The 14234-nt window shown below is 43.5% G+C and overlaps 1 protein-coding gene across 8 annotated transcripts in view; it reads left to right on the top strand.

The window, feature by feature from the left end:
* The window catches only part of C3H10orf71 (chromosome 3 C10orf71 homolog), a 265025-nt gene that overhangs the window by 20835 nt on the left and 229956 nt on the right, over positions 1 to 14234 (top strand). For 3 of the 8 annotated variants that reach the window (XM_063958596.1, XM_063958593.1, XM_063958594.1), the window contains exon 2: positions 5128 to 5318. The exons of the other annotated variants lie outside the window; for them this stretch is intronic. The gene's annotated coding sequence lies outside the window, so the exon portion shown is untranslated. The remainder of the gene's footprint in view (positions 1 to 5127; positions 5319 to 14234) is intronic. 8 annotated transcript variants of the gene reach the window in all.

Here is a 14234-nt window from a genome sequence, read left to right on the forward strand (position 1 = left end):
GCTGATAGGCATTGGTAATGCAACAAAAAGTGTTTCCCTCATAGCTGGATACAATAGTGACTGCCCTTCCTATACACTTGGTTCAGTGATGGGACAACAGACAGGGAGGTACTGAGTGGTAGACTTTCGTTCTCCAGTAATAGCATATATTCGAGGTCATTGTTTTCTGTAAGCCTCAAGGAATCAGTCTGTGCTGAGAGACCAAGGAGATCGGTTGCCAGCTGGGGAGTTAAGGCATGCAGGTCTTTTGTGAATTGTGGTAAATTTTATTAAACAGTTTATGTTATGTTCTGTTTGCTTAAATGAATGGCTGTCCTACTTTAGTTAGTGTTGCCATTTCTTGAACTGCTGTCGGAATAGAATTGGTGTGGTATAATAGATCTACGTGACAATAGATAGTCAATAGGTCGACCCCATATAGTCAACATGCAAAAGGCAGACAAGTCAAAATGTCGACATTCAAAAGATTGAGTGTGTCTAAGATCGACAGATACAAAATGTCAACATGAAAGTGGTTGGCACAAAAAAAAGTAGATGAAAGGTTTTTCGTTTTTTTTGTCCAGATTTTGTCCATTTCACAGTTTGCGACCACGATTAGTGAAAACGCTTGGCTCACCACCCTTCAAGCAAGGTGCCTCGCTCCACTGCCACTGCGCTCAGCACAGGTTACTATTCCCAATCGTTGTCCACGTGGATGGTAAATGAAGCAAACGTTGAAAAAAAAAGAAAAACTTGTCATTCTACTAAATTACACATAAGCACTACTGTAATTGTCTATCTAGATTATAATTACGTTAAGGTGACAAGGTAAACTGACCTAACTCCTTGCTCGATTACTTCAATGTGTAGATGAAGGATTATTAGCAGTATCTAGAATCTCCCTGAATTCAGCTGGGGCCAGCTTTGTGGCTCCGAATCTATGGATCCCTTTACTCTATTCCTTCAAAAATAGACTCAAGTCTTACCTGTTTACTGAAGCATTTCATTACTGTCCCTTGTTAAACTTGTTTTGTATTTTGAGTTGGTAAGGCAAATGTAAAGCACTTTGAGTTCTACTGTGAGAAAAGTGCTATAGAAATAACATTATTATTATTATTATTATTATTATTATTATTATTATTATTACTACAGGTTGAGTATCCCATATCCAAATATTCCGAAATACGGAATATTCCGAAATACGGACTTTTTTGAGTGAGAGTGAGATAGTGAAACCTTTGTTTTTTTGATGGCTCAATGTACACAAACTTTGTTATATACACAAAGTTATTAAAATATTGTATTAAATGACCTTCAGGCTGTGTGTATAAGGTGTATATGAAACATAAATGAATTGTGTGAATGTACACACACTTTGTTTAATGCACAAAGTTATAAAAAATATTGGCCAAAATGACCTTCCGGCTGTGTGTATAAGGTGTATATGTAACATAAATGCATTCTGTGCTTATATTTAGGTCCCATCACCATGATATCTCATTATGGTATGCAATTATTCCAAAATACGGAAAAATCTCATATCCAAAATACCTCTGGTCCCAAGCATTTTGGATAAGGGATACTCAACCTGCATTATTATTATTATTAACTCGGTACAAGTGATGCTTTGAGCTTTATTTATGAAGTGGCAGCTTTTGCAAGCTGCTGCTTCTCGGCAGCTTGGAGCTGAAAATGTAGAACTCCACTGACATTCAGAGGGAAATTTACTAAAAATTATTTTTATAGTAAAATCACAAACTTAGTAACAATTGTGTTGGGTTCTGTTTTGTCTTTTGATGGTGCATCTTGTCAGTTTGTGGCGTATTGTGATATGCGAATTTAGCTGTTATAAAGCAGTGTGTTTGGTGTGTAGTCTGCACAGATCAGTGACATCCATGCAGGCTTTTGTGTTTTCAGTGAAATAAAGATTTGAAATGGTGTGGGGTCCCCCCACCCCCCAAAAAAAGTATAACCAGCACCAAGCTGTGTGAGCCGGTACTGGTTCAAAAAATACAGGTGTGAGGGGGATGCATAGTGGTCCCTTATATTTTCAACAGCCAGCAGGAGGGATGCCACAGCCAGGGAACGTAGTAGACAGCATCCCCCGGCCAAAGCATTTATCCCTCCAACTAGTCACCCCAGCCTATGGATTCCTCAGAAAGTGTTCCTCTTGAGGATCCCCCAGGGCTAGAGTGAAACCTGGAACTATTTCTGGCACCCCTGGGTGGTGGGTGCCGAGTTGATAACATTTCAGTTAAAGTCAGAATAATACTGTCTTTTACAGGAGGACTACATGTTCCAAAAAGCCTCTCCTGCATGCCGGTACTTGGAGAAGCAAAAGTACCAGCATATGGGACATTAAGGGCCCACTGGTACAATAGACCCATGTAAAAGAAATATTTTAAAAAATCACAAGACTCACACACACCGTGGATAGTATAACTTTACATTCACCTTGTCCCTGGTGTCGCTCGGGCCACTTGTCCAGTAGAATCCACTACATGAGTGGGGGGATCCAAAACTCACCTATCCTTGCTGTGTTCGGTCCACTTGATTATGTAGGCATCCCAGGGCATTACAAATAAAAAAACAGTAATCCAAAACCAGACTGGACCTAGGGAGGTATATGTGTATGCACGTATAGCTCCTCTCCGCAAATGTCAGAACCCACATGGCCAATCAGTGGCTATTACCATGGGAACTGATTGGCTGTGAGTGCCATGACTGTCAATATCAGCCTGGCTATTGAATGACAGTCAGGGCAATCACAGCCAATCAGCAGCCAGTTCCCACAGTACTGGCCGCTGATTGGCTGGCGGCTCTGCAAATGACGGAAACCATGTAGATCATTCATGACATTTGCGGGGAGGAACTATATGTGTATAGAGGTATAGCTCCTCTAGGTCTGTCTGGTTGAGGTGATTAATATTTTTTTAAAGCCCGGGAATGCCTACATGGACAAGAGGACCGATCACTACAAGAATAGGTGAACATGTTTTTTTTACACTCCCCCCTCCCCTCCAATTCTACTAGACAAGTGGACTGAGCGACACCAAGGACAAGGTTGCTATATGTGAGCATGTGTATTAAAGTTATAAAATTATAGTGAGTGCAGATCCTTGATCTACTCACTGTCATTGCAATCAGCATTAGGCAATTGAACCTTTGTACATATGCTCACCTTTGCATAAATGTCGTGCTACATTATAATTATCTTATCTTACCTACAGGGATTTGACTTTGTGCAGATTCTCTATGTGCTCAATATATTTTGCAATTTTCTTTATGCAAGAACTGACACATCATCTGGAACGTGCAGATACCTTATTTGTCTAACACTATTATCTTTGTGCATTGCACACATACATCCACATGTCGAGGGTCAGTGGTCTTTATTAATGACCACCATAACCATTACGATTTGACAAAATTGTCATTACACTTAGTTCTGGCATACACTCCATTGCACAACTGTAAATCAAGGCGGGTAAACTGAATTCTCTGATCGACACCTTCATTCACACACTGCAAGATAAAGCCGGGTACACACTGGACGATTTCGGCCTAAAAAAATAAACAATAATGACATAAATGTCCTTATCGGTTTTTTTTTTTAGGCTTATATCATCCAGTGTTTATGGGGTAAAAACAGTGCCAGATTAATGTCCACATGGGCCTGGAGCTGAAATTCATGAAGGGCCTATTGTGTGCCGCTGCAGCAGAGCCAGAGTAAGGGATTGAAGGGGGGGGGGGGGCACTGGCTATATTATCCTGGGCCACCCCCTCTCAGGGGACCCCTATGCCTGCCATCAACCACCGGCCGATTACTTGTATTTTTCTTTTTTTTATGGAGAACTTCAGCTGTTGGAGGGCCCCACCCCCATGTGTTCAGTGGTTTCTTCCAACTCTCCCACCATGAAACCCAGAGCCAGATTAAGCCTTTGGGAGGTTCGGGGCTCTTAAAACATCTGAACTGCAGGGGGTCTGTGGGCCTATTTTCAATGGGTGGCCTGGAGCTGCAGCTCCATTTGCCCCATTGTTAATCTGGCCCTGGGTAAAATTAGTGAACGATGCGCACTCCCGCACGTTGTTCAGCTAGCACCAATATTGAGCTGACATGCAGCTCAACCTGTCAATGTCAGGCTGAGCTGCATGTCCAGGAATGCCAACGGTAATGTCACTGATTGTTATCATTGAACGTTAAACAATATAGTCGTTCATCGACGGCATTTCCAGTGTGTACCTGGCTTTCATTCATAAGTACATGCTATTCATTCAAAAGTACATTTTGGAAAGCATTGATCCTAATATTTGACCAGCATAGGTCTTAAGCATGGTGTGTTACCAATTGTTTGTCTGGGCCAAGTTATTGTTGGGACCAAACCTCCCACTTTTGTGCAATTGTCTGGACATACAGTATGTTTGCCTTGGCCTGGTGATAGATATTTCACATGATTGATTCTATCTGAGACTATTGCATCTCAGATGGTATATACTGTTGACGCTCACTCTCCATGAGGATTATCAGTGGGGGTCATAATCTGTCATTAGTTTCTTATTTTATTGTACTTGATTTCTTTCTACAGTATTCTGTTATGGATCCTTTTCAACACAAATCAATAAAAGCTAAGTTTTAGTTTAATTGGGCAGGGTGAAGTGCACCAACAAAGAGAGTACTTTCCTTCTTTCCTTAGTAGATTGATTTACTCTCATGTGTCACCTCCAATATTTCATTCCCATTTCGGGTGTCATTACTGACACGTTTGGATAATAAGCTACCCTCGCCTACATTTCCATATCCTGTGCTTCGGGCATCCCCTATTTTCCCTTCCCTTAGGACCATGTCAATATAATCCCAGGACCAGCTAGTTTTCCCAATTATAAGGATGCACTATGTGTACTCGTCAAAACAAAATTGTTTAGGATTTGTAGTATTATAAAGATAGGAAGTGTCAGGCAGCCTATAGATTACCTTAAATGGTTAAAATCAGAAATGTTGACAAATAAAAGCTGTGACAATAGTTCTTCACTGTTTAGTGGTGTGTCTTTGTTTGCCTGCATTTTTTTAGACAGAGAAGCAAATAAATATCCTTATTAAAAGTTATAGTATTAAGCAATTTTAAAAATGATATGCTCATTTCTTTGTAGAACATCATCTCTGCAATTTAACTGCAAAGTGAAAATGATTCAAACCTTCTGCTGTCAACCTGATGATTCAGCTCTGGGGACAGCCCGACCCCTGTAGAGTGTTAGCCAGCTAAGGAAACTCTTCTCTGATCTCAGTTGTAGCAGCAATCCTTGTAGGGGCCGCAGATCTGTGCATATGGAGCACTTTACATGTATGTATTTATATAGTTTATTACTCATTATTACTCATTACAGTCAAGTGTTACATGTCTATCAAGTGTATTAAACAGTTTGGCTATTTTAACTTGCATAAAGCATACTTGCCTACCCAGGGTCGGACTGGCCCACAGAGGTACAGGGGAACCACCGGTAGGCCCTAATGCCTGGGGGCCCACCTCCTCCTTTAGGCATCAGGTTCCAGACTGTGCAGTTAAAGTGCACTTGAATTATGCATTATACATATGTTACCTTATACTGCACAGGGCTATGGCATATTTTCTACAGTGGATTTCTAGTATTAATCTGCTACATTATCCTGCATGCACTAGCAGTATTTACAATATATATTTATCATGGGGCCCAGACCATGCAACCCCACTAGAGACTGGCAAACACTCCTAAACATGGGGCCCTACCACTGCATTCCCCCGGTGAGCCCTTCATGCCCCAGTCTGACACTGTGCCTACCCTCCCGGAATGACCGGGAGGCTCCTGAAAATCGGGTGGTGCTCCCAGGCCCCCCAGAATGGTCGACAAGTGTCCCACATCTGCCGCCAGCTCCCGCTACCCCCCTTGGCCGCCCACAACGGAGCACCAGTCGGCAGTCCGAGGGGGACCTGATGACGCAATTCGCGCTGAATTGCGTCATCATAGCTCCGCCCCTCGCTCTCCAGTGCCTGTTTCCTCGGCACTGAATAGCGGGGGGCAGAGCACAATGATGTTTTTATGCCACCATGCCCAGAACACGCCCCCTCACTACCGGATACGCCCCCCTGTTTGCCGACCAGGCTGCCCTTCCCGGAAGAGGGGGCAGCAATATCAGCAAGTATGGCATAAAGTCAGGAATCATCTGCTGAATATACAGATTGGAATGTTTGCAAATACTGTATGTTCAGCTAATTTGATAAGCAGTTTCATACTTGTGATGTACTGTAGGAGCATTATGAGTTGCTCAAGTATTTATATGAAAAGACTTCACACACTTGGTTGAGCAATGGACTATAACCTTCTTGTGAATATGAGATAGGCACAGTTGCGTAAATTCGTTCCAGTTGCCCGGATTCAAGATAAATATTGATGCCTCCGCCCCCCTATATATAGATAAATAAGTGTGTGTGTGTGTGTGTGTGTGTGTGTGTGTGTGTGTGTGTGGAGTGTTCTGATAAAAAAAGTATATACAGGTACACCACCAATTTTCCGGCAACCGATGATCCGGAACCTCTTTTAATCCGGACAATTTTGATTTGTCCGGATTAAAGGGGGTTAGGGACATCCTTTAATCCGGAACATTTTCTGCGCATGGGCGTAACACGCAATACGCGCAAGTGTCAGTGGGTACAGCTTCCACAGACACTGCAGGTGACACAGCAAGCATCAGTGGGGCTGTTATGGCGTCCAAGGTCACAGCAAGTACCGCACATGGGTGGAAGACACAGCGCGCACAAGTGTCAGTGAGTACAGCTTCTGAGGGCACTGCAGGTGACACAGCTAGCATCAGTGGGGCTGTTATGGCGTCCAAGGTCACAGCAAGTACCGCACATGGGCGGAAGACACAGCGCGCACAAGTGTCAGTGAGTACAGCTTCTGAGGGCACTGCAGGTGACACAGCAAGCATCAGTGGGGCTGTTATGGCGTCCGCAGACAGTTCAAGTGACAGTAGTGCTACTATGCCTTCCAAGAACAGTGATGGTACAGGTATAAAGCATAAACACAAGTCTATATCGGTGCAGGTAAAAGCTGAGATATTCCGAAAACTCGACCGCGGTGTTTCAGTGAAGAAGCTGTGTGATACATACGCTCTCGGTTCCTCAACAGTGTTTGACATAAAAAAACACAGGGAGAAAATATTACAGTTCTTTGCAGAAAGTCAATCTAAGAAGCAAATGAGCATTAGGAAAACTATGAAATCTGGTAAAAGCACTGAGCTTGATCGAGTGTTGTTGGAATGGTTTCGACAACGTCGGAGTGATGGTGTAGACTTGTCAGGCATCATGGTACAGGAACAAGCTAAATTGTATCATACAGCACTAAAACTTGACTATGAGTGTGATTACAGTGAAGGATGGCTGCATAGGGTTAAGACACGTCATGGAATTTCGATGCGTAAAGTGTGTGGTGAAAAACGGTCTGCAAACCATGAAGCAGCTGATGACTATGTGGATGAGTTTGCAAAGCTTGTGGCTGATGAAAACCTCACCCCCCAGCAAGTTTATAATGCTGATGAAACTGCACTGTATTGGCGATGTACCCCTTGGAAAACTTTATCAATGGAGGATGAAGAAGCCCCCACAGGGTTTAAACAATCTAAGGACAGAGTTACTGTCCTAGGTTGCTCCAATGCTGCCGGAACTCACCGATGCAAGCCACTAGTGATCGGAAAAAGTAAATGCCCTAGAGCTTTAAAAGGTGTTAAAGTGTATCCTGTAATTTATTGTGCAAATAAAAATGGATGGATTACCACCGAGTTAATGCTAGAGTGGTTTGAAAAGTATTTTGTGGCAGAAGCCAGAGCACACTGCACATCTGTAGGCCTACCAGAGGACTGCAAAATCCTTCTTATTCTGGACAACTGTTCAGCTCACCCTAGAGCTGAACTGCTACGCAAGAATAACGTGTTTACAGCATACTTACCACCAAACTGTACATCTCTTATCCAACCACAAGATCAAGGAATATTGCGCTCTATGAAGGCCAAGTATCGTACACTTTTCATGAAAATCATGCTAGATGTGGTTAATTCAGGCAAGCCTATTGAGTCGTTTATCAAAGACTTTAACATGAAAGATGTACTTTGGTTTGTTGCTAGTGCCTGGGAGAATGTAAATTCGTTAACACTAAAGAATGGTTGGCATAAGTTGTGGCCTGCCATGGTGTTTGAAAATGCACCTGATGAAGATCCCATTATTGCCTTCACAGGATTTCGCGTAGCAAATGATGATGAATGTGTTCTTGAGTTATTTGAATATGCAAAAACTTGTACTGCAACTGCTGCCAACAACCTATCAAGTAGGCTGAACAAAGAAAATCTGGCAGAGTGGATGGAGGTTGACGTTGAAACACCTGTTGTGCGTCACTGTACTGACTCTGAAATTATAGATATGGTTTTGAATCCTGCAAAAATCACTGAAAGTGACGATGGTGACAGTGAAGAAGAAAATGTTATTGAAATCCCCACTGGTATTGACAAGCTGATTGAGATGATAAGTGAGCTAATCAAAGGACTAGAACAACGTAACTTTGTGACAGAACAAGAGCTAATGCATTTTCACTTGATGAAAGAAAAACTGTACAGGGAAAGGTCAAAACTTATGAAACAACCTCGCCTTGATGTCATGTTTAAGAAGCTATGCAAGAATGTGCCTAAGAGCAGTACCTGTTCTCTAGCATCTCCAATTCCTCCAAGTTCTAGATCAGGTCCCTGTTCCCCAGACATCCCAGACGCAACTGTCCCACCTGAAATACTTCTTCAAGACCAAGCTGATGATTAGGTTGTAGTGGGAGTTGGACTGTGGGAGGTTTAGAGTTGGGCTGTGGAAGTTATAGGGTAGGTTGCAATAGGAGTTTGGCTGTGGAAGGTTTAGAGTTGGGCTGTGGAAGGTTTAGAGTTGGGCTGTGGAAGGTATAGGGTAGGTTGTTGGGCTGTGGAAGTTATAGGGTAGGTTGTAATAGGAGTTGGGCTGTGGAAGGTTTAGAGTTGGGCTGTGGAAGGTATAGGGTAGGTTGTTGGGCTGTGGAAGGTTTAGAGTTGGGCTGTGGAAGGTATAGGGTAGGTTGTTGGGCTGTGGAAGGTTTAGAGTTGGGCTGTGGAAGGTATAGCGTAGGTTGTTGGGCTGTGGAAGGTTTAGAGTTGGGCTATGGAAGGTATAGGGTAGGTTATTGGGCTGTGGAAGGTATAGGGTAGGTTGTAATAGGAGTTGGGCTGTGGAAGGTTTAGAGTTGGGCTGTGGAAGGTTTAGAGTTGGGCTGTGGAAGATATAGGGTAGGTTGTTGGGCTGTGGAAGGTTTAGAGTTGGGCTGTGGAAGGTATAGGGTAGGTTGTAGTGGGAGTTGGACTGTGGGAGGGTAAGAGTTAGTGTCATTTTGCATGAGGTTTAGTACTTTCCTTGTAGTGACTGTTTCACTTACTGTTAATGGTTGTGCAAAACGTACCTGATACCTGTTTTGCTTATAAACAGTTTTGCATACACTACTGTGTTTATTCATTAATTAATATTATACTGTAGCATATATTTTACTATTTATTGCTTTAGAAATGTTCTGAAGGTGCAAAATTAGTTTCCACCGTTAATCCGGCAAAATCGATAATCCGGCACGGCACTGGAACCTAGGATGCCGGAAAATCGGTGGTGTACCTGTATATATATATATATATATATATATATATATATTAGTGATGAGCGGGTTCGGTTCGTCGGAATCCGAACCCCTCCGAACTTCACCCATTTTACACGGTTCCGAGGCAGATTCGAATCTTCCCGCCTTGCTCGGTTAACCCGAGCGCGCCCGAACATCATCATCCCGCTGTCAGATTCTCGCGAGATTCGGATTCTATATAAGGAGCCGCGCATCGCCGCCATTTTTCACTCGTGCATTGGAAATGATAGTGAGAGGACGTGGCTGGCGTTCTCTCAGTTTTATTCAGATGGCTGCAAATATCTGTGCTGACTGATTTATTGTGGGGACTGGGGACCAGCAGTATTATATAGGAGGAGTACAGTGCAGAGTTTTGCTGACCAGTGACCACCAGTATTATACGTTCTCTGCCTGAAAAACGCTCCATATCTGTGCTCAGTGTGCTGCATATATCTGTGCTCACATTGCTTTATTGTGGAGACTGGGGACCACCAGTATTATATAGGAGGAGTACAGTGCAGAGTTTTGCTGACCAGTGACCACCAGTATTATACGTTCTCTGACTGAAAAACGCTCCATATCTGTGCTCACACTGCTTTATTGTGGGGACTGGGGACCACCAGTATTATATAGGAGGAGTACAGTGCAGAGTTTTGCTGACCAGTTAACACCAGTATTATACGTTCTCTGCCTGAAAAACGCTCCATATCTGTGCTGCATTGTAGTATATAGTAGTACAGTGCATCATTTTGCTGACCACCAGTATATAATATATAGCAGTACGGTACAGAAGGCCACTGCTCTACCTACCTCTGTGTCGTCAAGTATACTATTCATCCATACCTGTGGTGCATTTCAGTTGTGCACAGTTTGCTGACCACCAGTGTATAGTATATAGCAGTACGGTAGAGTAGGCCACTGCTCTACCTACCTCTGTGTCATCAAGTATACTATCCATCCATACCTGTGGTGCATTTCAGTTGTGCGCAGTATATATAGTAGTAGGCCATTGCTATTGATACTGGCATATAATTCCACACATTAAAAAATGGAGAACAAAAATGTGTAGGGTAAAATAGGGAAAGATCAAGATCCACTTCCACCTCGTGCTGAAGCTGCTGCCACTAGTCATGGCCGAGACGATGAAATGCCATCAACGTCGTCTGCCAAGGCCGATGCCCAATGTCATAGTAGAGAGCATGTAAAATCCAAAAAACAAAAGTTCAGTAAAATGACCCAAAAATCAAAATTAAAAGCGTCTGAGGAAAAGTGTAAACTTGCCAATATGCCATTTACGACACAGAGTGGCAAGGAACGGCTGAGGCCCTGGCCTATGTTCATGGCTAGTGGTTCAGATTCACATGAGGATGGAAGCACTCATCCTCTCGCTAGAAAACTGCAGTGCCACTCCTAGATGGGCCAGGTGTTTGTGTCGGCCACTTGGGTCACTTAGCTTAGTCACACAGCTACCTCATTGCGCCTCTTTTTTTCTTTGCATCATGTGCTGTTTGGGGACTATTTTTTTGAAGTGCCATCCTGCCTGACACTGCAGTGCCACTCCTAGATGGGCCAGGTGTTTGTGTCGGTCACTTGGGTCGCTTAGCTTAGTCATCCAGCGACCTCGGTGCAAATTTTAGGACTAAAAATAATATTGTGAGGTGTGAGGTGTTCAGAATAGACTGAAAATGAGTGGAAATTATGGTTATTGAGGTTAATAATACTATGGGATCAAAATGACCCCCAAATTCTATGATTTAAGCTGTTTTTGAGGGTTTTTTGTAAAAAAAACACCCGAATCCAAAACACACCCGAATCCGACAAAAAATTTTCAGGGAGGTTTTGCCAAAACGCGTCCGAATCCAAAACACGGCCATGGAACCGAATCCAAAACCAAAACACAAAACACGAAAAATTTCCGGTGCACATCACTAATATATATATACACATATATATATATATATATATATATATATATATATATATATATACATACATACATTTCATTGTCATTTATTTTATATCACACATTTCCTAGTAACCAGGATTAGCGCTCATGGCCTTACACACTGAAGGCAGACATCTTGCTGATAGAGCTATTTGCTCCTGCATAGCATGCCTGCAGATTCTAACTATATGAAGCTACTTAGAAGTGTCAGTTCTACACCATTGCAACTAGGCAGATCTATGTAGTGTACAGGCACACACTACATAGATCTGCTCAGTCACTCACAATGCTTTATTATTTCTATGACAATTATTTTACAAGTGTCACACCCAGGATTAGAACCCAGAACCTAGTACACTGGAAACAGGCTCTTTACTGATGGAGCTCCTGTATAGGAAGCATGAGAATTATATGACGTTACTTGTAATTGTCAGAGAAGTAACTTCATATAGGAGGTTATTCAGTAACGATTGCAAACTCTGCTTTTTAGCAGAATTAGCAATCCTTTGAATCGCATGATGGGGACCGCCCATCACAGGGCAAGCCCGCCCAGCATGCAGCCCACTGCCTACTCATGCTGAAATTGTAATCCAGATGCAATTACTGCGTGACCACTGAAAATGTGGATGCCTCCTGGCGGCACGGCTTAGCTGCATCGACAGAAGAGCCGCCACCATTTTTTAGTTTGGAGCGGCTGCGTGTGACAACATGCAGCCGCCCCGAAAATACAAATGACACCCCTCCGTTTCTGCCGCCATGCATCCGTTGGTTAAGTGCCGCCCCCACAACGCTCCGTTTCCGCCTACAAAACGGAGCGTTGCCGCCCCGCGAATGCCCCTGCCTGTCAATCAGGCAGAGGTGTTCGCAATTACTGCGGGTCACCCTCATTGAATGTGGACACATGCACAGGATGGGTCCAGCGCATGCACATGCGAGGGTCATTCGCAAAACCTATGCTTGCATCGCAATGAGCTCAATGACCCCCATAGTTAGAATTCCCATGCTTCCTATACAAAATAGCAAATAGCTCCATCAGTAAGGCGTCTGCTTTCAGTGTAATAGGTCATGGGTTGTAAATCTTGGGTATGACACTTGTAAAATGTATCTATAATAAAGAGGGTGTGACTTGTAAGGTGCAGTGAGGTAAAGATATCAGTGGCTATCAATGAACTTAATTAATAATGGTGTCACTGAAACACAGAATGAGAGGAAAGGTGCCCCCCTACATAGCAGGAGCCCGGCGGCAGCTGACTCTGTTGCCTCCCACAGTTACGCCTCTGGTTAGGCATCTTACTGCTTCTTATTTAAGAGGTGCACACATTTTGAGTTATGAGGAAAGAAAACAGAAGAAATATTAGTTAGGGATTAGTACAGTTATTACAAGTGTAGCGTTGTTCACTTTTACTATAATTTATTTGTATAGTGACTATGAGTATGATGTATTAATTCCCATACAGTATGTAAAGAAAAGACTGGCATGCACAATCATGAGGGATCCGTTAATTATGGGGAGACTGAGATTTTTGCGTAAGAAAGCCAATAGACTTCTATAGGCAATGCCATCCATAGATCTTCCCACAGAGGCATCTGTCAGTCCCAAATAAAGGACTCTCTCATAGTACTGTGCTCACTGATTAGCACAGTATTTTCTATGAGGAATGAAATGGCAGGGTAGGACATGAATCATAGTAGTGTGGGGCATTACTAGGAGACAGAGTGGGATATCCAATTATCCCCGGAAAAAAATCGGGTCCGAAAAACAGCAGTTTTTCTGACTTTTTTCCCGATGTTTCACAATTTTTTTTTATACTGGCTATCCAGATTGATCGCCTGTAAAAAAAAAAAACCTCCCGAAAACACACAGGTTCAGTGAAACCTGTGCGTTTTCATGTGAAACAGCCCCGTTTTCGGACAAAAACGGGGCTGTTTCCGGGGATTCTGCAACGCCTGCCGGAGGCAGGTGAAACAAAATCCCTGATAAGCCGTGGCACGCGCCGGTTTATCAGGGCTAATTAGATAGCCCCCGGTGGGACAATTAGCCCTGGTAAATTACCGGGGCTAATTGGCTATACCCCAGAGACCTCAACCTTTATGAGTGCTGCAGAGTCCTTGTTTTCAGGCTGAACACAGGCTGGACGCAAGTGCATAGCAGCTATTTCCGGGAAATGTTTCTTGCAGTGCTGCTTGTGTGAAGGCAGTGGTGAAATTACAGGTTCAATTTAAATGTCTAAAAATATTCAATCATGCACCTATAATAATAATAATAATAATAATAATAATAATAACCTCTGCTACTTACAGTAGATATTAAATGCTATATAAATAGAGATGTGCATGCAGAGAAGTAACTAGGTGTGTGCCGATGGTGCCTTGCCCACAGCGCAAATGCACTGAGGGCGCACCAACAGGCATCACACCTGCACGGCCGCTAGCTCCGGGTCCAGACTCACTGCTGCCTGTGTCCCGCTGAATGTGGCACCGCCAGCGTCCCGCTGAAGCCGCCGCCCGTCAGCCTGCATGTGTCCTGCTGAAGCCGCCCGCCCACCTGTGTCCAGCTGAAGGCGCCGCCACCCACCCACCTGTGTCCCGCTGAAGCCGCCGCCCGCCTGTG

The sequence above is a fragment of the Pseudophryne corroboree genome, chromosome 3 (assembly GCF_028390025.1).
Source record: "Pseudophryne corroboree isolate aPseCor3 chromosome 3, aPseCor3.hap2, whole genome shotgun sequence".
NCBI classification, from domain to species: Eukaryota; Metazoa; Chordata; class Amphibia; order Anura; family Myobatrachidae; genus Pseudophryne; species Pseudophryne corroboree.